Source organism: Lontra canadensis, unplaced genomic scaffold, assembly GCF_010015895.1.
Source record: "Lontra canadensis isolate GAN:19392208 unplaced genomic scaffold, GSC_riverotter_1.0 scaffold8, whole genome shotgun sequence".
Taxonomy (NCBI): domain Eukaryota; kingdom Metazoa; phylum Chordata; class Mammalia; order Carnivora; family Mustelidae; genus Lontra; species Lontra canadensis.
The window spans coordinates 27,215,777-27,239,498 of NW_022631002.1; the positions used below are offsets into that span (position 1 = coordinate 27,215,777).

At 47.1% G+C, this 23,722-nt stretch overlaps 1 protein-coding gene and 1 long non-coding RNA gene across 3 annotated transcripts in view; one reads left to right on the top strand and one right to left on the bottom strand.

Annotated features, from left to right (window-relative positions):
* Window positions 1-23,722, bottom strand: part of GNAO1 (G protein subunit alpha o1) — a 162,522-nt gene that overhangs the window by 80,211 nt on the left and 58,589 nt on the right. The window lies entirely within an intron of this gene.
* LOC116865858 lies at window positions 8,141-13,094 on the top strand. The gene is made up of 3 exons (XR_004382269.1): window positions 8,141-8,178; window positions 12,026-12,186; window positions 12,935-13,094. It is a non-coding gene; the product is annotated as an uncharacterized LOC116865858 (long non-coding RNA).

Sequence of the window (23,722 nt, forward strand, 5' to 3'; positions counted from 1 at the left end):
CCCAGGTTCCAGAGAGGAGAGAAGGCTGGGAAGAGGTCATAAAACTAAAACTTGGCACGGATTCTCTTCCAGTTGAAGTAATTAAGAAGGAGTGAATGGTGTCGAAGACTAACCTCGGACAGGAGCCACCACCACCCCCAAGATAACCGTGCACACTCTTCACGGGTCATGCGTTTCTGTTCAGGATTGAATACTCCATCCAGTACGGACATACATCAATCTAAGGGGTGAGGCTTCTCTTCCATCCCACCACAGCACCTTCCCATCCCTTCATTACCTTCAGCGCAGAAGGAAATTGCTCGCAAATCTTTTTTTAAAAAGAGTTTTACTGAGATATAATTCACATGCCATACAATCCACCCACCTGAAATGTGCAAGTTCATGTTTTTTAGTCCATTTACAAGCTTGGGCAACACTGCAGTCTAATTTTAGAACATTTCGTCCTTCTCCAAAAGAAACCCTCTACCTATTAGTAGTCACTCCCCAACCCCCTGCCTAGTAAGCAACCACTAATCTGTATTCTGTTTCTACAGATTTGCCTATTCTGGATGTATCATATAAATGGAATCATACACTACACAGTCTTTCATAACTAGCTTCTTTCACTTAGCACCATGCTTTCCAGATTCATCATGCTATAGCATTTTCCAGTACTCCATCTCTTTTTATTGCCCACTTATATTCCATTGTATGGATATACCACATTTTATTTAGCTGATGGACACTAACAATTCTCGTAAAATTTGACTTGATATTGGGTGGTGAGTCTTTATCTTGGGTTTCTCTAAGAAGCAAATCAGAATGACCCTTCTGACTTTTCTTAGACTTCTTTAACCCTAGATCCATTTCTGTACAAGTTTCTAGAGGGAAGACACACCCAGACTGGATCATTGGTGCACTACCCCAGAGGGATCTTAGAGGAAATTGCTAGCTCCCACTGTAAACAACTAAAAAATTAGAGAAAATATATGAAACAAGCAGTTTCAGGCACAGTACAGGACTACGATCCTGGAGACAAGGGAAACAAACATGTTGAGTCCTCTGGTTGCCATGGCTTTCCATTTAGGAGGCATTTATCAGCCCTCAATGCAGGGAGGGAGAGCCCAAGCAGAGCAGAGCAGTCTTACTGAGTTGATGAGGTAAAGATCAAAGTTCAGGAAGGCTGAGGTAGCTGGGATTTCATGGGCAAAGCATCAGAGAGAAAAAAACTACAGAGAGAGAGAGAAGAAGCTCTCCATGCATGAACAGGCATCTCCCTGAGTCTTGGGCTGAATAGGGTGGGATTGCATGAGTCAGCAAGAAGCAAGCATCAGGGAGCTTATAAGCTGGACACCTCCCAAAGCTCACCCAAGGCTGGGAGATGTGCAAGTTCTGACCAGGCAGAGTGGAGAGCCCTTATTAAACCCTGAGGACACTCAGCAGAGACTCCGGAAGGCTCATGCCATAGTAGTAGGGCTAAACTGGCCCTAGAGTAAAAGTTACTTCAGACATGCCCTGAGGAAGCTCAAAAATTAGACACAAAAACATCAAGCTGACCCACAAGTAACTTGTCTTAGAATAAAGTGCAACACTCTTTAAATGAGGACAACAAAATTAGACACCTAACAATATAATATTTTTAATATTTCGCATCCAGTACAAAATTCCTGGCTATGCAAAGGAGCAAAGGGTGACCACAAGCAGGAGAAAAATCAGTCAATAGAAGCAGACTCAGGAGTGACAGAGATGATGGAATTAACTAGTAAGACTTTAAAAACACCCATTTAAAATATTTTCAAGAAATTAAAGAAAAATGTGGACATAATGAGTAGAGAAATGGAAGACATAAAAAGAACAGAATGGAACAGCTAGGCATGAAATATCTGAGATAAAAATTTCACTGTATGGGATTAGCCCATAGAGGATTAGTGACCTTGAACAATAAGCAATGGAAATGATCCAAAATAAGTAAAGAGAGGAAAAAGGCTAAAAAAGAGGTATTGTGATATTTATAACATAAGTAAAACTAAAACTTACGCAACAATAGCACAGAGGATGGGAGGGATAAAATGGAAATATACTGTTGAAAAATTCATATACACGAAGCACTTAACAGTACAGCATGGTAAGTTAAGACATATAATATAAATTTTAGACAACTTAAAAGCTATATAAAAAAGCCCGTTGTTACCCAAGCTCCAAGACCAGACTCCCCTCTGAGGGTGGGACATGCTGTGTGACCTGAGACGAGCAGCTGGGGTCTGTGACTCCCCATGATACTCTCTTCCAGGAAGCCAGTACAGTGAGTTTTTGATTCATCATTCTGGACCAGCAGGCCTTACCAGTATCCTGGGAATACTCTCGAGACCCTTGGTGGCCTTCAGAACTTACCCCCACTTGGGACACAACTATAATTTCATACACCTATTAGTATTGGTCATGATAGCACCTACTAAGGCAGGGAGGCCAGGTTTTTATTATACCTACTTGACAGTAGAGGAAGTGAGCCTGAGAGAGATTAAGTAATTGGCCTAATGTCTTCTCAGTCCAGGAATAGAGCACGGGCTCTTTACTTTTCTACCCCACCTCAGTCCTTGGGCTGGACTGAGTGGGAAACCACCTGGAAGGTCTCAGCCTGGTGCCCGGGCGGGGGGTTGGGGGCTAAAATAAATTAGCTTCATGGGAGGTTTAAAGAAATGAGGCAATATGGGGAAAACTTGCTCCAATCATGACTACTAGTTCCATTACTTGTTCAAATGGGTGGACAGTAGCTTAAAATCGGGCTTCCTGTTTCAGGGTAGAATTTTATGTTGGCTTTTACCAAGTAGTAAGTATATTGGTCTTACTACCAGTAAGGAAAGTTGGACCATATAAGACAACACCAAAACCAAACCAAACCAAACCAAAACATACTATTAGTAATCCCATCATTCAGGCAAAAACACTGATGTTTTTAGTGTCAGCCCTAGTATTGCTTTCATGCCACCTTCCTCATCTTCTCCCCCCAACCCTGCACCCTCAGCAGGGATTTGAGTCATATATCCTTAAAAGTTTCACTTGAGACCCCTTTATTTTCTATTCCCCATGTCATCCGAGAGGCAGAGAAGAGCAGTGGGAGGCTGACTTCTTGGGCTCAGGCGCCAGACAGATGTGGGCAACCCCAGCTCTATCCTGATGAGCTGGGTGTCACTGGTAAAGGATTTAAACCCTCAGGTCTTGGGTTTCTCCTATGCGATGAACTGTTGTGAGGAATAAATGCAAAATGCCTACTATATAGTAAGTATATATAAATGATAGCTGTGAGTAGTGATAGTTGCATTCTAAAACCAGAACCCCCCAAACAGAATTTCCTTCATTGGTATCAAGGAACAAAAAAAGAACAGCGGTAGTTGTTGGGGGATTTACTCTCTGCCTTCTGTGCTTCACACATACCCTCTCATTTAATCTTTAAAACAATCCTAGGAGATGAAAACTATTATTATCTCTTTACAGATGAGAGAACCGAAGCTCAGAGAGACTAAGCCACTTACCTGAGGTCACACAGCTGGTAAGCGTTAGAGTGGCATTCGAGACCCTACTCGTGACTACCAGACAGATGCTGAGAGGCAGAGCCGCTTCTGCCCTAGATCCCTGTATCCAGGCTCCCAGAGGATCCAGAGATCTCACACACAAAGTGAGTATCAGAACATGTCCTATGGTATCAGTGCAAGGAGTGTGGGGCAAGGAAAAGAGGCGTCTGGTCAGGGTTATTTTTATTTATGTATGTATGTAGGTACATATGTACGTATGTATTTATTTATTTAAGGAGGCTCCATTCCCAAAGTGGGGCTTGAACTCATGACCCTGAGATTGAGAGTCACATGTTCTACTGACTAAGCCAGCCAGGTGCCCCCGGTTAGGGGTTGGAGAGGCAGCCTAGGGGAGTCTAGGCTCTTGTGACAGCTTAGGTCTGAGCCCTGGAGGACACAGCACCAGGATTTGGAAAGCAGGAGTAAGGCTGCGTGTGACAGCTTAGCGACAGTCAGTGGCATTTCCAGTATCATAGCGCAATAGCCCCAGAAACTGATCTTCATCCGAGGGTCAGATCAAGTCCCAGAGACATCATCTGAGCCCCTGGGTCCAGTCATACCTGAAGCTAATCCTATCTCTACATTTTTGAGTGACAGGAGCCCAATCATTCTCCTAATTTGACTTGGGTTTCTGCCACTTACAACTAATAGAGTCGTGATAAAACATGCTTTGCACTTTGAGAACCACAATAAGCAGAGATCATCTCCTGCTAGACTTGCTTATTAATTTTCTGTCTTTACCACCAGCCTGTCAGCCCCTGGAAGTCAGGTACCACAGCCCAGCCAACTCGCTTCCTCTTCACGTTATTTGGCTCAGTGCTGGGCTCTGGACAGCACTCAGAGAAAGTGGGACATAACTACGTGAGCCAGGAGTAGGCAGACGCACAAGCTCCACCCCTCTCCAAGGAGCTCACTAACTGGAGGCGGGTGTGTGTGTGTAAGTGTGAGTGTGAGTGTTGGGGTGGGGTGGGAATCCACCAGATTTCTTATGCCTGCAGAGCCAGACTGGCAAAGGGAAGCCAAGCTAGATGCTGCAATGGCGCCCACACCAAACTCAGGGACCCTGAGGGGAGGACCAAGGGCTGACTCTGCAGCCCTGAGTGTTTGACTTCGGACCGGCGCCACTGGCTGGTCTCTGGAAAGTCTCAGGAAACCTGGCGAGGCAACTGCAGGAGGAGATCTCAAGTGGAAATGGGGAGAAAGAGGGAGGGAGGGAGGGAGAGCAGGTCTGAGATTTCTGGGCAGAGGCAAACAAGGAGGGACCACCATCCTCCCCTGCCTTGGCTCCTTGTCTCTAGGGCCTTGGGGACCTTGCAGGAGGCCTGAACTTGGGCTCTGTTCTCTGCTTCCCCCCCCTCACAGGACGCACTCCGTTGCAGTGAGACTCCCTGGGCACACTGGCCTTATATGGTCACAGAACCACAGGCTCAGGAGCTGGAAGGGACTGAGGAGGATCGTCCAGCCCAGCAGCCAGACAGCCCAAGTCTGAACCACAGATGCTTCTGAGATGGTGACAAACGCACCAACAACCAGTTTTACTCCCAGCTTCCGGCAGTTCAGAAACTTAACAGTCTGAAGTTGCTGGAACGCGTGATTTTCCATGCCATCTCCAGGCTGGACTGAATTCCCCTCCTCTGCTTCCCTTTCTCCTGCACTGGGGCTGTCGGTCTGTCCCCCACCGTACTCCTGTTATGGATCTAGATTAAGGGGGTGCTTTGGGAGCCAGACTCGAGCTGTGGGACTGAGTAATTTAACTGCTTAGCAATTCAGCTCCCGCAGCTTTCTGTGGAGGTGAGCCGGGTAACACTAATTCTCCTCTCCAGTTGCGCTGCGTAAAGGCCAAGTGCGGGGCATGGCAGGCACTTGATCGGTCCTGCTATTATTATTATTATTGTTGTTGTTGTTGTTGTTGTATTTGGTGGGGGGGAGGTGCAGTTGGCTGGCTGTCCCCATTGGTCCTCTTGAGGAGGGGGTGTAACCGGGGGCCACAGGGCAGCACGGCCAGGAGGCCACGGGAGGACTACAGCCTGCCGGGAGCAGGAAGCCACAGCCCCAGCCTCAGAAAGGAAGATGGGGCAGGGAGAGGGGGCATTCTTTGAACTGGAGTAGATTCGAACATCATAGGAGCAGCAGCGAGCTAAAAAGCTGAACTCCCTGATTTGGGGGCTGCTTCATGGTGTTACAAAATGTGTTTCTGATCACAGCCGGGGGTTCATATGCTGACTGTCTAGGTTAGAGTCAGTGTTGAGTGCCTCACTATGTGACCGCTGACAACGGTTCCCCGTCGTCAGGGAGATGTGGTCAGCCGTGGGGCTATGGCCCTGGAGCCACCCCCTTACCTCGCAGGGGTGGGGAAGGACCTCCCTGGACGCACAGAACATGTTTTTAACCCAACAGTGAATGGTGAGATGCCAGTGAGTCCATGACTCACGTACAGCAACGAGGGGCTCCACAGAACCGATGAGACAGCACGGGGCCCGGACAGGACTGGAACATGAAAACACCAGGAGAGTATAATGTGTGTCCTCTGCAGCCAGTTTTATAAAACTACATTTGTGTGATGATGTCGGTAGGAAGAAGGGGTGTGGAGGGAGTAGAAGGGAGGGGACAGGATGCTTAACAATATATTGTCAATAATCATTTTTGGGCAATGGCATTCAGTGACTTTTTCCCTCTTTTATTTACATGTTTGTTTTGTTCCATTAAAAAAGTTCGCATTTGTTACTTGAAAGAACAACACATACTTCCCAGTGGGAAATAGACACTTCATGTCTAACCAGGGGCATCATTTTGGCCAGGGGAGAGGACTAGAGTAGAAAGGGGGAGAGTCATTAATCAAGAGGAATTTTCTGACATGTTTCACTTGGGTTCAGCCTGATGTAAGGTCTTATCAGAACTTGAAGCCCGTGAAGCCTGGTCTCTGCCTCCCTGGGGCCCTCCTTCTGGACGATAAGGTACGTGTTGAGAAAACGAATGCTAACGACATAAGGTGGTATCTGCCTAGGGCCAAATGAAAGGTCTGTGTGTCAGACACTTGGACTGCCACCCAACAGCCATTCCCTTCTCACCATGGTGAGGTCCTCTCTCGGCCTCCCTTGCAGCTACGAGTGACCGTGTAGATCCAGTTCAAGTAAGACTGAAGGGAAGCTGGCTAGAAATGCCTCTGAGAAATGGTTTTCCTTCTGGTCTAAAGAGAAAGGCTTTTGAGAACAGCTTTCCTGCCTCCCTACTCCACTGCTCCCCTGCTCCTGGCTGTCCCTCCATCAGCCATTCCCTGGCTTCTTGCCTCTCTATGTGATTGTGTAAGAAAGTGAATACTGGCACCATGGCAGCCATCTTGTGACCTTGAGGTTAAATGCCAGCATCCTGAAGATGGCAGATCTAAGGGCTCCAGGGGTTTCCCAGTGACACCGTCGAACTGCCAAATCAATGCTGGGGCCATCTGATAACAGAGGACATGCTCCTACCACGGGGCCCTCTGCCTGCGACAGGGAAATGTTTCTCCTTGGAGCCAACACAGAAATAGTCATCTTCCAGGAGGGAACCATTGACTTAGAGAGAAGACTTGCCTACAGGCACATGGTTAGCTTGTGGCAGAACAGGGACAGAATTCCCAGAGGCCTCCCCATTGTGCCTCTGAATTCCCGTAGTGCTCCTGTGAGGTAGGGGACGGGTGGGTGACACCAGGTGAGAAAAACATCTATCGGTTGCAAAGCAGAAAGATTTTTTCCCCCACTTCTGTCTTAAAATCTCTAGTTCCCAATGATTTGGAGGCTTCTTTGAGGGTATTCTGTAAGCATCTCTGTCCATTCATTCATTCACACATTCGCTAATGCACTTTCTACACACTGTTTGGGTAGCTACTACCGGCACGGTACCAGGGGCTGGGGAGCTAAGAGGGATCGGGAAGACACAATGGAGCTTGAATTCTACTGCAGAAAGTAGACACTGAATAAGCAATTTCACAAATGAGTAATTAAATTATAATTGGAGTGAATGCCACCAAGAAGAAAAATACCAGCAGCAAGAGATACAAGAGGAGGCCCTACAGCATGGGCTTGGCTACACACACAGGGAGACAGGACTCCAGAGAGGGGGACCAGCACATGCCAAGGTGGCCCTCTCTATGCGGTCCCTGCGTGTCTTCCAGAACCTCCTCCCCACCCCCAGCAGGCACACGGGGTGCTGGGGAAATGGGTGCTGAAGGAACAGAAGCCTGGAAGCCAGAGATCCCAGTCAGGAGGGCTGCTCTGGATCTGGTGTGGGTGGAGGTCTGATGTTTCCTCCGGAGGGAGGGTTCCACCCAACTTCCTGGAAAACATGTAAACAGCAAGTTAAACCAGTGTGGGAAAGGTTGCAAACACCAGCCAGCCTGAGAGTACTGGCAGGAATAGCAGACCAGCTTGAGGGGAGGCACCCAAAGACAAGGGGCCTAGAGCACTGCTGAAAGCCCGACCTCTCCTCTTCCCTGGGGAAGCTCCTACCGACGGTTCTTGTGTCTACTTACACTTGACAGAGGGTCCAAGTGCCCTGCCCAGTGCGGTGCGACCTGCAGGAGACCCTGGCCCCTGAGTCTGTGGATGCCACCAAGAGTGAGGACTAAGCAGAGCAGTCAACAGGGGGCCAGAAGGTACTGTGTGTGCAGGGCCGGAGGTGCATGGGAGGTGGGTATTTCCAGCCTTGCAGCAGCCCCAGGTCCCTCGATGACTGGCTGACTGACTTCCTTCCTCCCTCCCTCCCTTCATTCCACAAATAGATAACGAGCACTTGTTAGGGGCTGGACACACCCTAACTCTCCTATTGCTAACAGTGTGGACTCAGGCAGGTTGTCAACCTCTGTGAGCCCAGGTCTCCACTCTGTCAAGTGGGGATAATGGGGCAGTCAGCAATATTAAAGAATGTGTGGGGAGGACCTGGCACCCAGTCAGGCCCATTAATTGCCAACTGCTGGTGTGATTTAAAAGTCACAGACCAGGATGCCTGGGTGTCTCAGTCAGTTAAGCATCTACCTTCAGTTCAGGTCATGATCTCAGGGTCGTGGGATGGAGTCCCACATTAGGCTCCCTGCTCAGTGGGGAAACCTGCTTCTCCCTCTCCCTCTCCCTGACACTCCCCTGGCTTGTGCACTTGCTCTCCCCTTGCTCTCTCTCTGGAAAATAAATAAATAAAATCTTAAAAAAAAAAAAGGTATAAAAGTCACAGACTGATCAGTGCCAAAGCAGGGCTACACTTCTACTCTTGTCTCCTGGGTCTGGGTCCCTCTCCAACCCAGGGCAGCAGGGCCTTGACCTAAATTAATGAGGTGCTGGGAGTGGGGGGCAGAGGATATCCATGTTTTGAATGACTGGCTTAGAGACCCCTGACTGGGCAGAGGTGAAATGTGTGTGTTTACAAGGTAACTATGCTGAGACCCTGATTTCTGATTTCCCAGAGTTCCAAGAGAGCTGAGGCAGTGGGACCCAGAGTCCCTGGTGGGAGGTCAGAAGGTTCACTTTGGTCTAAGCTTCCTTGAATTGCAGAGCCAGAACTATCCTCAAGGGGATGGTTCCCTCTTCCTCCCATCCACAGAACTGACTACAATGTGTCAAGTGCTGTTCATACAGGCAGTGGTGAACAGGACGAACATAGCCCTTGACTTCAAAGGACTCCCTGTGTAGCTGGGGAAGACAGAAAATAAAGAACTAAATGAATAAATGATATAGAGTGATAAACACAAGAAGATAGAGTGATGGGGGTTAGAGTTAGGAGCCAGGAAAGGAGGTGGTGTGTGAAAATGAGGCCTGAATGATGAAGACCCAACCTTACATATATGTGAGGAAGACGACTTCGAATAGAGAGAACAGCAAGTGCAAAGGCCCTGTGGCACCCTGTGCATTAGAAGAATGGTAAAGAGCCAGTGGGGCTGTAATGGATAGGGATAATGAGGGCAGTGGGGAGCTAATCCTGTAGGGTTATTGTAAAACTTACATTTTTTCATAATATGCATTAAAACAACTCCCACCTATTAAAAAAAAAAAATGTGTCCCCCATAAACTATTGTGAATTCTGCCATTGGTTCTGCTCTAGGTGTGGATCACTTTTAAATGGCAGCTCTCCCTCCTCCTTCCCTGACTTGTCCAGCTCTGACGGAAAGGCCTGTTGTTGGAACACATAGGGATTCCAACTTATACAGCTAAGCAAAAAAGAAAGCCAAAAAAAAAATCAGCCATCATCCCACCACCTGCAGGAAAGCACCATCCACATGTTAGTGTATATTTCAGTCCTATTATCTGAGAGCCCGTGAGAGCACTGTCTTCTGAAGCAGAATCACACGGTGTGCCTCCGTATCACCCAGCAGTTGTCACTGGCTGCTTGGTGTCCCATCATCTGAGTGGGGCCTGAGTCATTCGGCTGTGCCCCAGTCAGTGGACTCTCGGGTTGCTTGTGGACGGGAGCTTGCCCCAGCTTCAAAGTCAGCTGTTGGGGAGGCTGCCTGACCATGAGCCCATGTCTCCTAATAAAGGCAGAAAGCTATAAAACCTGGACGGGACAAGCTAAAGCCTGGGTGACCCCTGGCCTTACAGGCTGGGCTCGAGCGAAGCATGTGAGCACAAATGGGACCTTTCAACTATTTGAAAAGAGAAGAAAGAACCAACTTAAAATCTAGCTATTTCATGGTGGGATGAAGTTGTATGGTTTGAGAAAAGTTATTTAAAAAATAGATGAGATAAAAAAAAAATAGATGAGATCCCTTAGTAATTAAGACTATATTTAATACTTGATATTCTTAGAATAACATAGAATAGAAGGGTATTTAAAATAATGGTATTAAACCAATCAGTCCCCCAGGGGAATGACTGGTACAAAACAAGGGCTATGTCTCTTTGACAGTGACTTGCAGAAATCTGTTATAAAGATGCCGGTTTTAATAAGGGGTAACTCAGGCCAGAAGCAGTGATGTCAGCTGCCAATTGTCACCAGACAGAGCCAGGGGCAAGGCCAGGACTTGTTGTGATTCCAGGACAGAGCCTCTGCTGCCATTATCTGGAAAACAGCGTGGACCTTGCCTTTCCCAAGACTCTTGGTGCCGGGGGTGAGGGGGGTCGCATGCCAGCCCTCATTCCAGGACGGTGTGACGCTCAGAGCACTGCCTTCTAGAGCCCTGTTCCATTTTCTCTTCATGGCAGAGGGGCTGGTCTGAATCCTGGGACCCTGGCCTTGGATTAGGGACATATGTTATGTCTTGGACTTGGAGACAGAAGACCCAGGTTCTTACGCAGTGTGACCACTAACAAGCATCACAACCCCAGGTCAAGTGGGCAGAAGAAGTGCCCAGAGAGCTGGGGAGTCTGACCTAGCCCTCTTTGGTTAGTGCCATCACCTTGGCCTGGGGCTCCACCTTGGTGCTAGGGGTGCACCCCCCCTATGAGGATAGCCTTGGCTTCCTAATCCTTCCAGTGTTTTTAGGAAACGCTCCATTTACTGTGATGGCTTAGGCCCCAGTTTGCTCAGGAGACCTGGGGCCTGGCCTTGGGTCTACCACTGACCAGGTCTGCAAACTTGGACATGTCCCATAGGTCTTGTTCACCAACCGTACTGCCCCAAGCAGTGCCTAGACATCATGAATGATCAGTTAACGTTGGCTGAGGGTGCTGAATGAAACGTGATTATTTAGGAACTCTTCAGCTCTAAAATGGTGGCTCTACACGTGACTCCTTCCTGGGAAGGTAGCCGGCCTTTCAATTGTGGGCCAGGATGAATGTGTTTCCCCCACCCACCCACTACCTCCACCTCTGGCTGTAAATCCCATCTCCCAACCTCGGGTGCTGACTGGTCTTCCTTCTTAGGGGCCAGAATCTTTGGCCCTTTTCCTACTGATATTAATTAGAATTACTCCCTCACTCACTGATGTGAGTTCATTCCCTTTTATCCCTGACCTTGGTTCTCACAGGTTTTCTACGGGTCGGGACATACAGACACCCTGTGTTGCCCTACGCTCTACATTCTACGCTCACTTCTTGGAAAATCCAAAGCCACTGTGTTAAATTCATTGGTTATGTTAAGAAGACATGACAGAGAGCTTTACGGCTTCTGAGCCCTTTTTACCATGCCTTATGTAAAGACGTGAGCTTTCATTAAACACAGTTAAGAAGAGCCTGGGAGTGAGGCAAATTGGTTCAATGTTGATTTTACTGCCTAAATCTAAGGAACCTTTCTGGTTTCCCATCTGCCCTATTAGGGCAGCTGCTAGATTGCCCTTTCTTCTGCTGACATAATGAAATTAAATATTCTTATTAGTACATTATGTTTCATATATGAATACTGTACACTGGGGGGCCGTGTGCACAGCTTTTTAATTATATTTTATGGAAAAGGCACAAGTGAGGCTGCAGAGCTCTGCTCATCCTGCTCAATCCTTGGGGAAAAAACAAAACCAAACCCTTCTCCCCACCTGTCTACCGAATGTTTGTTCATTATTTATGATCCCTGTTCAATAGCCCTGGATCTGGTCTCAAGAAGCACAGGAAAGGAGACAAGAGCACTGGAGCCCACCATCTCTGGCAGACAGCTCAGAGACAAGACGTTCGCCAGCTCAAGCCACCTAAGCTTCTCCTCTTCCAGCCCCAGGATGACAGGCTCTGTCATCTAGGCAGACCAGGTGGGACTCTGACAATCTGTGGGAGGGCTCCTATCTGGGTTCCTTGCGGCTCCCTTGCCACTCGCTGTGGGGTGCAGCGGTGACTCACTGCAGATTCCGCCTATGAGCAAAGATGAGCTTTGTAAATGGCACATGAGGGCTGTTGCGGACATCTGCTGTTTTTGTTTGCCCGACTTCTACTCTCCCCTCCTTTGGAGAGCACCATCCTTCCTCCCACCATGGGGACTCTCCCGATCTCTAGTCTAAGTCCCTGGGGCAAGCCCCTACTCCCCACCTGCCCAGTCAGGGTAGCACATCCCTGGATCTCGACATGTCCTGGCTACTCAGTTACATGAGTTGATGCGTTTCCTTTCATGCCTCAGCCACACTGAAATGATGATGACTGCAGAGCCCTCAGGAGTTTGGAAGGACGGCGACAGGACACGGGATGAGCCATGCAGATTTCCTGATCTGAAAGGGGGTATCTAGTTACTGCTTAACTTCTCGGGGCTCTGAGGGCTACGACACTACAGGAAAGCATGGACCCCAACCCCACTTCGCAGTGACAAAGCCAGGCTGCCGGTCACTTTGTCCTGTAGGCATTTTCTGGGGCTAGTGGCTCCCCAAGCACTGCCCACTGCCCTGCAAGGCCAAACAAGCATCAGGGATGTCATTCCTCTTGCTTCTCTCCTAGATTACAGACCTCGACAGCCTGGAAAAGGCTTTTCACAGGCTCTTGGTTTTCCTCTTCCTGTTCTTTTTTAACCAGGGTTTGTTTTTCTTCCACTTCTTACCATGTGATTGGGAGGAAGGACACCAAAACACCACCACCAACTTGCAGAGACAAAGTGGCGTGAAAAGAGTCCCCCATTCTCCACTTCAGATGGCTTGGCATGCACTCAGGGGATAACTCGGAGATCTGCCAGGGACCTCCCTCCACCCCAGCATTGTCCCAGATGGCAGACAATGCTAGGTGAGTGTTTACTCTGAAACAAAGAGATAAACAAAAAGCACCCTTCTCAGATCTCTACCTAGGAGAGTTCAAGGCAAAAGGTAGAGATCACCAAAACAGGGCTCTTTGCGGGGAAGTCACAATGTCCGCTGGGGGCAACACTTGTGGTAATGTCTGCCAAAAGCAACTCTGAATTCACATTTCTCCAAGGTAACTCATGTCTCCCTCAAAGCAAACAGCAGTGGTCAGTTGTCATGCCAGCTTTCGCCGGACACAGAGGGCCATGTCTGCACTCAGGTCCCTGAGCCTTTCTGTACCATGTTCTTCCGGTTCCCTCTGCGTCATCCCTTTATTGAGTCTTTAAAAGAAGGTGAGGGAGGGGGCGCCTGGGTGGCTCAGTGGGTTAAAGCCTCTGCCCTCGGCTCAGGTCATGATCCCGGGGTCCTGGGATCGAGCCCCGCATTGGGCTCTCTGCTCAGTAGGGAGCCTGCTTCCTCCTCTCTCTCTGCCTGCCTCTCTGCCTACTTGTGATCTCTGTCAAATAAATAAATAAAATCTTAAAAAAAAAAAAAAAAAGAAGGTGAGGGAGAATTCTAGGTGAGGGCCTGTCTTGCCAGACCAAGAGAAATATAGTCACAGAAAAACAGAGCAAAACCCAGCCTGGCCAGCCTTCCTTCCCTGGTGGTGGTGGTGGCCCAGAAAGGATGCTAGTCTCTGTGTGGTGGAATGAAACGGCCCCGCCATGGCCTCTGGGGCTTCCCACCCCAGCCTTTCCAAAGCAGATGGAAGCTCCTTGTTAATAACTGCTAAGGTATGGTCACAGCCCAAAAAGGAGAGTCCACAGAAATCACTTTGTGGGCTTCCACAGCCATTCCCCTCTCTAGGGATGCTGGGGTGGGGCGGTGTGCTCTGCTCTTACGGCCGAAGGCATCTGCTCAGCCTGAAGGCGGGAGCCCGGCTGTGCCCTCTCAGCCGATTTTTGCCTCAGCTGGGTTTAACGTTCAATGGAGTTGGGGTTCCATTGATGGTTCTGTTGCTTACCTGCGAGGCCGACAGGAGGGTACGTAGTTCCCGATCCCTCGCAGTCTCCGAGCCTGTGCTGAGAAGCCCTGCTTTCTGGGCCAGCGGCTAGTAGCTGAGGGGCTATGAACGTGAATCAAGCCTGAAATTGGCTCAGACTGAAATCGAACGTTCCAAGGAGGATGGGCCTCGCAAGCTACCATCCTGGGAATCCACCCGCTCGGTCAGATGCTCACGAGCATCTCAGGTAAAGACGAAAGAGACATGCACACTGCTTACTGTCTGAGCTCTCTCGGATGCACGCCACTCGGCACACAGGGGGCAGTGAGGCTGAGTTGTGGGGAGCAATGGTGGCACCTGTTGAACCCCCACAGGCTACCAGCATGTGCTGAGGGCTTCACAGGCATTCAAACCTTCAACTCCTTCCAGCAGATCCTCGGACCTCACCTCCCGGCACCCAACCTTAGGGAACAGTTTAGTTTTCTCGAGGAAACTGGCTAACAGAGAAGTTAAAGAGCTGTCCCAGGGTCAGGAAAGGCAGGTCTTCCCAGAAGCCCAAGCCCCCAACCACTCTATGGAAAAGTCTGTGAACCACCATTTCCAAGAAGCATTGATGACCTTCCAGCACAGTCGGGGGGTGGTGACTGGGCTGATGAGGGGCAAGAAGACTGCCAACTGGAAAGGAGGCGAAAAGGCGTTTCCACATTAAGAGGGGTCTCAACAGTCAGGTTTCTGTCATCACACTGGCCCTGACTTGGAAACTCTTAGCCCTAGTTAAACATCCAGTCACCTCTAAATCTTATCAGATGAACCTGTATCCTGGCTCTTCTTCTTTTTTTTTCTCCCGAAGTATTTTATCTATGTATTTATTTGAGAGAGGGAAAGAGAGCACGCGAGTGGGAGGAGGAGCAGGAGACAAGCAGGCTCCCCACTGAGCACAGAGCGCGATGTGGGGCTCGATCCCAGGACCCAGAGATCGTGACCTGGGCCCAAACCAAGAGTAGACGCTTAACAGATGGCTCCACCCAGGTGTCCCTGTGCTGGCTCCTCTGCCGACCCCTCCCAGCCCTGTACCTGCTCCACTCAACGCCCTCTACCTGATACTCCAATTCCTTGTGATGCGTCTCCGCTCTCTCACTGGGCTGAATGCCCCAGAGCCAGACACAAGGTTGCGGGAGGTGTGAACGACAAACGAACACGTGGAGTATGTCCGGGGAGATCCCTGCCCCTGCCACGTGGCTCTACCACATTCACTCCCGCTCATCACCACCAGGGCCAACTGCTGAGACAACTGCCCTAGGGCACTTCTGCACCCTTGTGCTCTGAGCTCCACGACAAGCTCGCTCATCAGGATGGTCTGGGAGCCATGTGGTTAGGGACTGGGAAGGCTGGTGGGAGGGGCGGAGTATACACACAATCTTCCAGCATTGGACACAAATAGGACTGCCGAATTCAATCCAGTAAACACCTCCTAACACCCCCGAAGTGCAAGCAAGGCATGGTCCCTTGTCTCTTCGGTGTGTGGGGAGGTGGCATTCCTGCAGTGTGTGAGGCCGATGGTGTGCTCTGTCTAATTTTGATGTGTGGCTCTGGTTCCTGGTGGGCCTTCCTGGGTGGTGCTGCCTATGCCCTTGGAAGGCTCCAGCCTTCCCCAGCTCCAATATGGACTTGCTGACTTGCACGGCTCGCAGATCATCCCTGGGGTTCTCCCACTGGTCGTACAGGAACGCGTAACCAAATATTCAGCTGCATGGGGGAGGGGGAGTCTGTTGTTGCAAGCCTGTTACCATACTCTAAGCCTCAAATAATGGGCCATCGGAAGCCAAGTGTGTGCCTGGCAGTGCTTTCTACAAAGAACAAAGAGCTGTGTGCAGGAGCAGCTTGGACCGAGCCGTTGCCTCAAAATGAGAAGCACCAATGGGGCTCAGGGGCCAGAGCTAAAACGGGGCTCCCCTGTCCAACCTCAGATGAACACCTCTCCGGTCCTGCTTTCAGGCAAGAGGCACGGCGCGCACTCATCCCTCACTGCTCTCGAAGGAGAAGACGAAAACTCTGCGTCCGTTTCCCTAGCTCCCCTTAGTCTCCTGGATGGGGAGGGCTGCCAGTCCCTGACACCAGCTCCCAGGGAAGCTGTGGGGCCACAGCTCTGGGTTGTCCTGCACAGCCAGTCCCAGGACGTCAGGAATATTATCACTGCCATTGCTTTCATGAACAAAATAAAGGTGAGATGGCTGAGTGAGGCCATTCGTGGAACAGGCCTGCTGCCTCCCACTGCTGGAGGGACAAAGCGAGGGGTTTCCTGGTCTAGCTGCTGTGCCACTGCCCCTCAGGGCGATGAATAACCAATGCTTCCTTTTAAGTTCTCCCAGCATTTCTACAGATACTATTTGAATAATAACAGCCTCTACTGATTAAACACTAACTTTGGACTAGGTATTTACATATATTATCTCACTGGATCCTCACAACAGATCTCAGGGATGAGTAACACAGTTATCCCCATTTTACAGATAAGGACACTGAGGCTTAGGGAGGTTAACCAATTGTTTGGCCAATGTTGCAGCGCTGGTAAACGGTAGAACGGGGGATTGAAACAGAGGTTCCTCCATTATCTCCATTCCAATGGCCCTGATAGTGGCCCTATTTTCCAGTAATGGGGGGAGGTACAAGTATTACGGTGACCAGCTGGCCCACTGTCCCAGAGCAGAGGCCTCAAACTGGCCATTTGCATCCTGGACTTGGGCCAGCGAGAGGGAGATGTGTTTTGTTTGGCCTGCAATGGTTTTGAGTTTTTTGAGTTTGGTTTTGTTTTTTATTGGAGCAAATGTGTATGAATCAGGAGATTTCATTTTTGGCTTCTGGAAAAAGCTGGATGGGCTGATGTGCCTTGTCGGATGGGACCTGAGTCTGGCCACCTGCTGTGGGGCAGGGCCAGGGTGCTCTGGAGACCAAACAGGTCCCACCAATCTGCCGCCCTCAGCTATGGCCTGCTGGCCCTGTCGGCACTGTCACCCCTTCAAAGAGCTGCTTAAATGACATTAGCCACATGTTCCTGGAAGAATAAACATTCCCGGCATGTTAGTAGGAAGGAAAAGTGCTTAACTCATGGCAGGTTTCTTCTTCTTCTCCTCCCTCTCCTTTTTGTTGTTGTTGTTGTCCTAATAAATACGGGTAGTAGCCAGGAATTTGACAGGTCCAGTGAATCCGGAACATGTAGTAGGAACCATGTTCAAACTTGTGAAACAGGACCACCTTGCTTCCATCCTTTCAGTCAGCCTTGTTGGACGATTCCCCATGCCCTACAGGTCTGACAAGATGCACAGCCAACCGGAAGGCTCTGCACAGCTGGAAGTTTGGCCACAGGCCAGGTCTGCACTTAAGTAAGTGCTGCTGGGTTAGACGCATGGAACACTAATGACAATCACGTGGCCCCGGCTGCCGAGAAGTTGTCCAGAAGTGATGGGAAGCAAACCTCTTGAGTTAGCCAATGCAAAGGCACTTAGCCAACAAGTGGGAAAGGTACCTATGTACTGGCTGACCGTGAGGAAGGAATCCAATCTCTAAACACTGCAATGGCCCAGGGCTCAGGCTTTGGATTGCCTACCAACATCTCCACTTACTTTTTTTTTTTTTTTTTAAGATTTTATTTATTTATTTGACAGAAAAAGACACAGTGAGAGAGGGAACACCAGCAGGGGGAGTGGGAGAGGGAGAAGCAGGCTCCCTGCTGAGCAGGGAGCCTGACATGGGGCTCCACCCCAGGACCCTGGGATCATGACCTGAGCCAAAGGCAGATGCTTAATGACTGAGCCACCCAGACACCCCTCACCATCTCCACTTAGATATGCATGAGGCACTGCAGACCAAGAGGTCCCTCACTGAACTACTGATTTTCCTTCTAAATCTCCTCCTCTGTCAGCCTTCCCCACCCCAGCTAAAGGCAAATACTGTTGCCTACCAAAGACTCTGAGTATGCCACCTGATCTCTTCTTGTTAAAATGGAGATTAATAAGTGTTAAAGAGGTGTCAAAGACATAGTAACACCAAATTCAAGAATTTCCATTTCTCATAATCAGAAGGATGGAAAGAGAACTAAAAACACAGAACAAAACAAAAACTTGCCCACGATGGGCTTCACTGTAACTGAACACTATGTCCCTATTAGTAGAACAGATCATCTCAAGGGTCATCAACAGCTCCCAGTCCGCAATGCAAGGGACCCTGGAACAAATGGTTCTGGAATCTAGTCCAGTGTCTAATCTGATTCCAGCAGATAGAGGAGTGGAGGGGGCTTTGGGGGCTAGGGGCTGGGTGATAAAATCCCTGGGCATGATGACAGCCTGCCCCTAGGAAGGAAAGCACAGGGGTTATCCAGTCTCAGCTGACCCACAGGAAACAGGATGACAGTGACTCTGGGAACAGAGCAACCTAAAGGAGATTAGCATCTCCAATCTATCTGCCCATCCTGAATCAGAGAACTGCTGAGGCTTTTGGGCAGGTGGGAGTATGTGTGGAAGATAAGGCTGAAAAACTGGTGTGGGGATCTCTCCCCTTTATTTGAAGACCTGCTTCACAGAATATCAGAGCAAGGAGCAAAGGCTGTGGAGGCTGGGAAGAGCCAACCGAAGGGAGGCCTGTGGAGCCCAGTATGTATGTGGGAGTTGGGGAGGAGGGTTGGGAGCGGATCTTTGCTTGACTGGCCCAGGTATCCCTGGAGCCCAGGGGGCCAAAAAGTAGCAGAACACATGGGCTGCATACCACCCGACCCTCCGCCTCTGGGGCTGAAGGAGAACAGGGAGGCCAGGGGGGAAGGGTTCTTCTAGATGACCCAAGAGCATGCTGGTGGCTCACCTGCTTTGACACCCCTGGCTGCGAGGGCAAGGGTAGCTCCACTCCCCAGCGGAGTGTTACTGCCCTAGTCTCCACAACTGGAGGCACCAAAAAAGAACAAAGACCACTCACAACAGGCTTCCAAGACCCACTAGCAGAAGATCAGTCAGGACAAGCAGTACACACATGTGCTGAAGGAGAGCTGCTCCAAGAGACAAAGGACAAGTCAAACAGAAAATCACATGTGCCCTAAAGCAATTCAGGGCAGACATGAAAGACTTACTGCATATTTTAAAAAAGTCTTTCCAACTATAGTAGGTAAATTCCCGTTGAGATGTGAGTTAGTGGCCTAGAAGACCAAATGGAAAAACTCTCCAAGTCTAGAGCCAAAATACAGAGACAGAATTCATGAAGGAAAAGATAAAAGGCCTGGAGGACAGACCCAGGGAGATCTAACCTGAGAATGCTGGGAGTTCTAGAAGAAGAAAAAGGAATTGATGGAGGAGAGCCAGTAATTAAATGACAAATAGAAGAGAATTCTCCTGTGTTGAAAAAAGATTTGAGTCTGCAGATTGCAAAGAGCTCACAGAGTTCCAGGAAGGATGACAAGAAGAAACATACACATAGGTTATCCCAGGAAAGTTCCTGAACTTCAAGAATGAACACAAAACTTTAAAAGCTTCCAGTCGGTTAAGTGTCGCACTCTTGATTTCAGCTTAGGTCAGGATCTCAGCGTCGTGGGATCGAGCCCTGTGTTGGGCTCTGCGCTTAGTGCAGAATCTGCTTGAGATTCTCTCTCCCTCTGCCCTTCCCCTGTGTGTTTTTTTTTTTCTCTCTGTGTTTTTTTCTCTCCTCCTCTTGACAGAGGAGGAGAATTGATAAATTAATTCTTAAAAAAAAAAAAAAAAGCTTCCAAACAGAAAGAACATATTGCCTATAAGAAAACAAAAAAATCAGAGTGACATCAGACTTCTCATCTGAAGCACTAGAAGCTAAAAGAGCATGGAATACCATCTACAGACTACTCATGAAAGAGAACCAAAGCCCCTTGAATACTTTGCCCATCATTTTTTATGGCAAAAGATATTTTCAGATATACAAGAATTCACAGAGTTTACCACTGACACATGAAAAATAAAGCAACAAACAACAAATACAGTGGCACAGAGACCTTCCTGTGGGGAAAAATGAACAGGTCAGGAAAACTATGATGAATACAGACACTTGCTTGCGCTCCCTCGCCTTTCTCCTAAACCTAAATGGAACTGGTAAATAAAGACTCCGAAAATAGAAGGGCCATACTACGAGGGGAAAATTCCAACAGCAGCCCAAAGCTAAAAATATTAAGTTATCCTAACAAAATCAAGGAGTTGGAAGAGGAAGGGAATAAAAGGCTTCCAAGGTCTTAAGTAGTGGACAGGGAACTAATTCGAAGGTCTCATCCCACTGAAGTAGAGAAAGGCGGGGAGGAAATGAAGCATCCTGGAGGGAGAAGTAGTTATTTCATGTTATCTTGACTTCAAATAATAGCGGGGCAATATGCATTTGATTAGGAAGTAAGAGAAAAAGAATGTAACATTTAATACAACGGAAAAGTAGAGAACTTCCAGACTGACACAGGAAAAGAAGGGAATGCAAAGCCGTTACATCAAACCAGCACAAACACGAAGAAAGAAAAACACAGAAATAATGATGCAAGGAAATTAAAGACATACCATTAGACAACAGGAATAAAATCAAGTATATCAGATAATGGGCTAAATGTCTCAGTAAAGGACAGCAAAGGTCAGATTGGGTTAAAAAATTAAACCAAAACCAAAACCCAGGTACAGGATATTTGTAAGAAAACTAATTAAAATAAAGATATGCAGAAATGCTGAAAATCAATGCATAGACAAATAGATATCAGGCACATGCAAACAGAAGGAAAGTAGGGGTGTCAAAATTAATTAGACAAGGGGGAATTTTAGTTAAAAAATTGCAGAGGATAAATATATCTGTCATGATAAAAGGAATGCTTTTAAAAAATTTTATTTATTTGAGAGAGAGAGAGAGAGAGAATGAGCAGTGGGGAGGGACAGGAGGGAGAGAGAGAGAGAGAAAGAGGAGAGAGAGAGAAGCAGACTCCCTACTGAGCAAGAAGCTTGATGAGGGACTCGATCCCAGGACCTGGGATCATGACCTGAGTCAAAGGCAGACACTTAACTGACTGAGCCACCCAGGTACCCCCCCCCACCTTTTTTTTTTAAAGGTAGGCTCCAGGGGCACCTGATGGCTCAGTTGGTTAAGTGTCTGCCTTCAGCTTGGGTCATGATCCCAGGGTCCTGGGATTGAGCCCCACATTGGGCTCCCTGCTCAGAGGGAGCCTGCTTCTCCCTGTAAGTGCTGTTTGTGCTTTCTCTCGCAAATAAGTAAATAAAATCTTAAAACAAACAAACAACATAATGTAAGTTCCATGTATGGGGCTTGAACTTATGACCCTAGCTGATCAAGACCTAGCTGAAATCAAGAGTCAGACTCTTAATCAACTGAGCCACCAGGCGCCCTGATAAAAGGAACGCTTTATGAAGCAGTTACAATCATCTGAAACCTGTAGACATTAAACAAGAGAGAAGCTAAATATAAAGCATGTATTAGAAATGAAACAAATGAAATTTTAGTGTGAAATTTCAAAGATGTCTATTTCAGAAATGAACACATCTTCAAGGCAAATATTAACTAAGATAACAAAGAACATGAATCATATAACTTGAAATACTAGAAATATGTAGGACCTGACATTCCTTGAATACAGAATGGACTACTTTTAGGGAACTGGATCATTTACAAAAATTGATCATGTATTGGGTTTCAGAGATAAAACCTGAACAAATTTTACAAAGGAAAGCTTTCCTAGACTACTGTATCTGAACACAATCAACAAAATTGGAAATTAAAAAAAGTTGAGAAGAAAAATATTGACTTAGAAATTAAGGAACCCACTCCTAGATAAATCTAGGATTAAAGAGAAAATCAAAAGGGAAAAGACAAATTATCTAGAAAGCAGTAAAAAAGAACATTTCATATCAGTTCTCACAGGACAGAGAAAAAGTCATACTCAGAGGAAATTCAAAGCCCATATGATTAAAGAAGTATGAAGAATCTAGGGACTTTTAGTCCTTTTCTTACGAGATCACAAAAAGAATGAACCCAAACAAAAGAAACTATGACTGTAAATTAGTAAAGTTAAAAGCTGGAATTCATAAGGTAAAGAATAGTGGACTAGCGGATAATATAAATAAATATAATAAGTAAAATAAAACCCAATGCGATCAATTAAGAGCAAATATACAAAGATCAGAAATGAGAAAGGAGACCCACCCACTGCTGCAGAAAAAAAAGAAACATAAAAGAATATTACACACAGCTTTCTGGCCAAAAACATGAAAATTTGATAATTCCCTAGCCAAATATAAATTACTAAAATTGACCCAATAAGTAGAGGAACACTTGAAAAAAACAAATTACCATGGAAAAAGTTGGAAAGGTGATTAAAGATCTGTTACTGAAAATGGGACTAGGTATTTAGCACCAGATAGATTCATTGAATTTTATCTAACCTCTAGCAACAGAGAATTCCAATATTATTTCAAGGATCCTTAGTCATACTAATAGATGGAGAATTCCCCAATTAGTGGTATGAAGCCATCATAACTTTAATTACTAAAACATGAAGAAGCTAGCAGAGGAAGACCATTCTCATTTATTAAAAGTGATGCAAAAATTATTTTAGAAAATTATCATATTGAATATACCCAAGTCTCATGAGAAGAAACATTTTACAATGAAACCTGTTCATTTTAGGAATGTGAGTAGTTCCACAGTATTATCCATGGCAACCACAAAGAGGGAAAAGCTATTTGCTCACATCAATAGATGCTGAAAATGTACTTGGTAACATTGAAATCATTCTTCATTAAAAGCCAGGAATAGAAGCTAATTATTGACACAAAATAAAAACTGTTTACCAAAGCCCAACAGAAAATATGATTATAAACAGTGACATTCTACAATCATTTCCATTAAAATCTAGAGCTGGATAAGGATGGCAGTAATCACCATTAGTACTTATCAAGATCTACTACTACAACCCAATGTAGTAAAGCAAGAAAATGGTATCAGTGATGTAAAACAAGAGCTACAATACCTTTTTGATGATCTCTGTGTATCCAGAAAAACTAAGAGACTATTGTCTCTCTCCTTTTTTAAGTCTACTATAATTAATAAGAGAAATGGTAAGGAGGCTGAATCTAAGATAAATACTCAAAAATTAATGTTTTTTTCCCCCTAGCAGCAAGTCCCTAAGAAAGAAAAGAAAGCAAATAGCTCATTCACAACAGTGACAAAATGACAAGCATCTAGGGATAAATTATATAAGAAACCTACAGAACCTATATGAAAAAAAAAACCAAAAAAACAAAAAACGATAAAATATCTACTACCCAACAGTTCCGTGTTCGGTGTATACCCAAGAGAAATGTTTACATGTGTTCCCCAAAAGCCGTGAATAAGAACATTCCTAGCAGCACTACTGACAATAACTCAAAATCAGAAGTCACCTCCATCATTTGGGGAAGGAATAAATAGCATTGTGGTCAGTCCTGCAATATAATACTATATGGCAATGCAGAGGAACGGCCACAACTGTACATGCAGCAGAACAGATAAGCCCGAATGTTAAGTGAAAGACAAAGGCATACCACAGGATTCTATTAT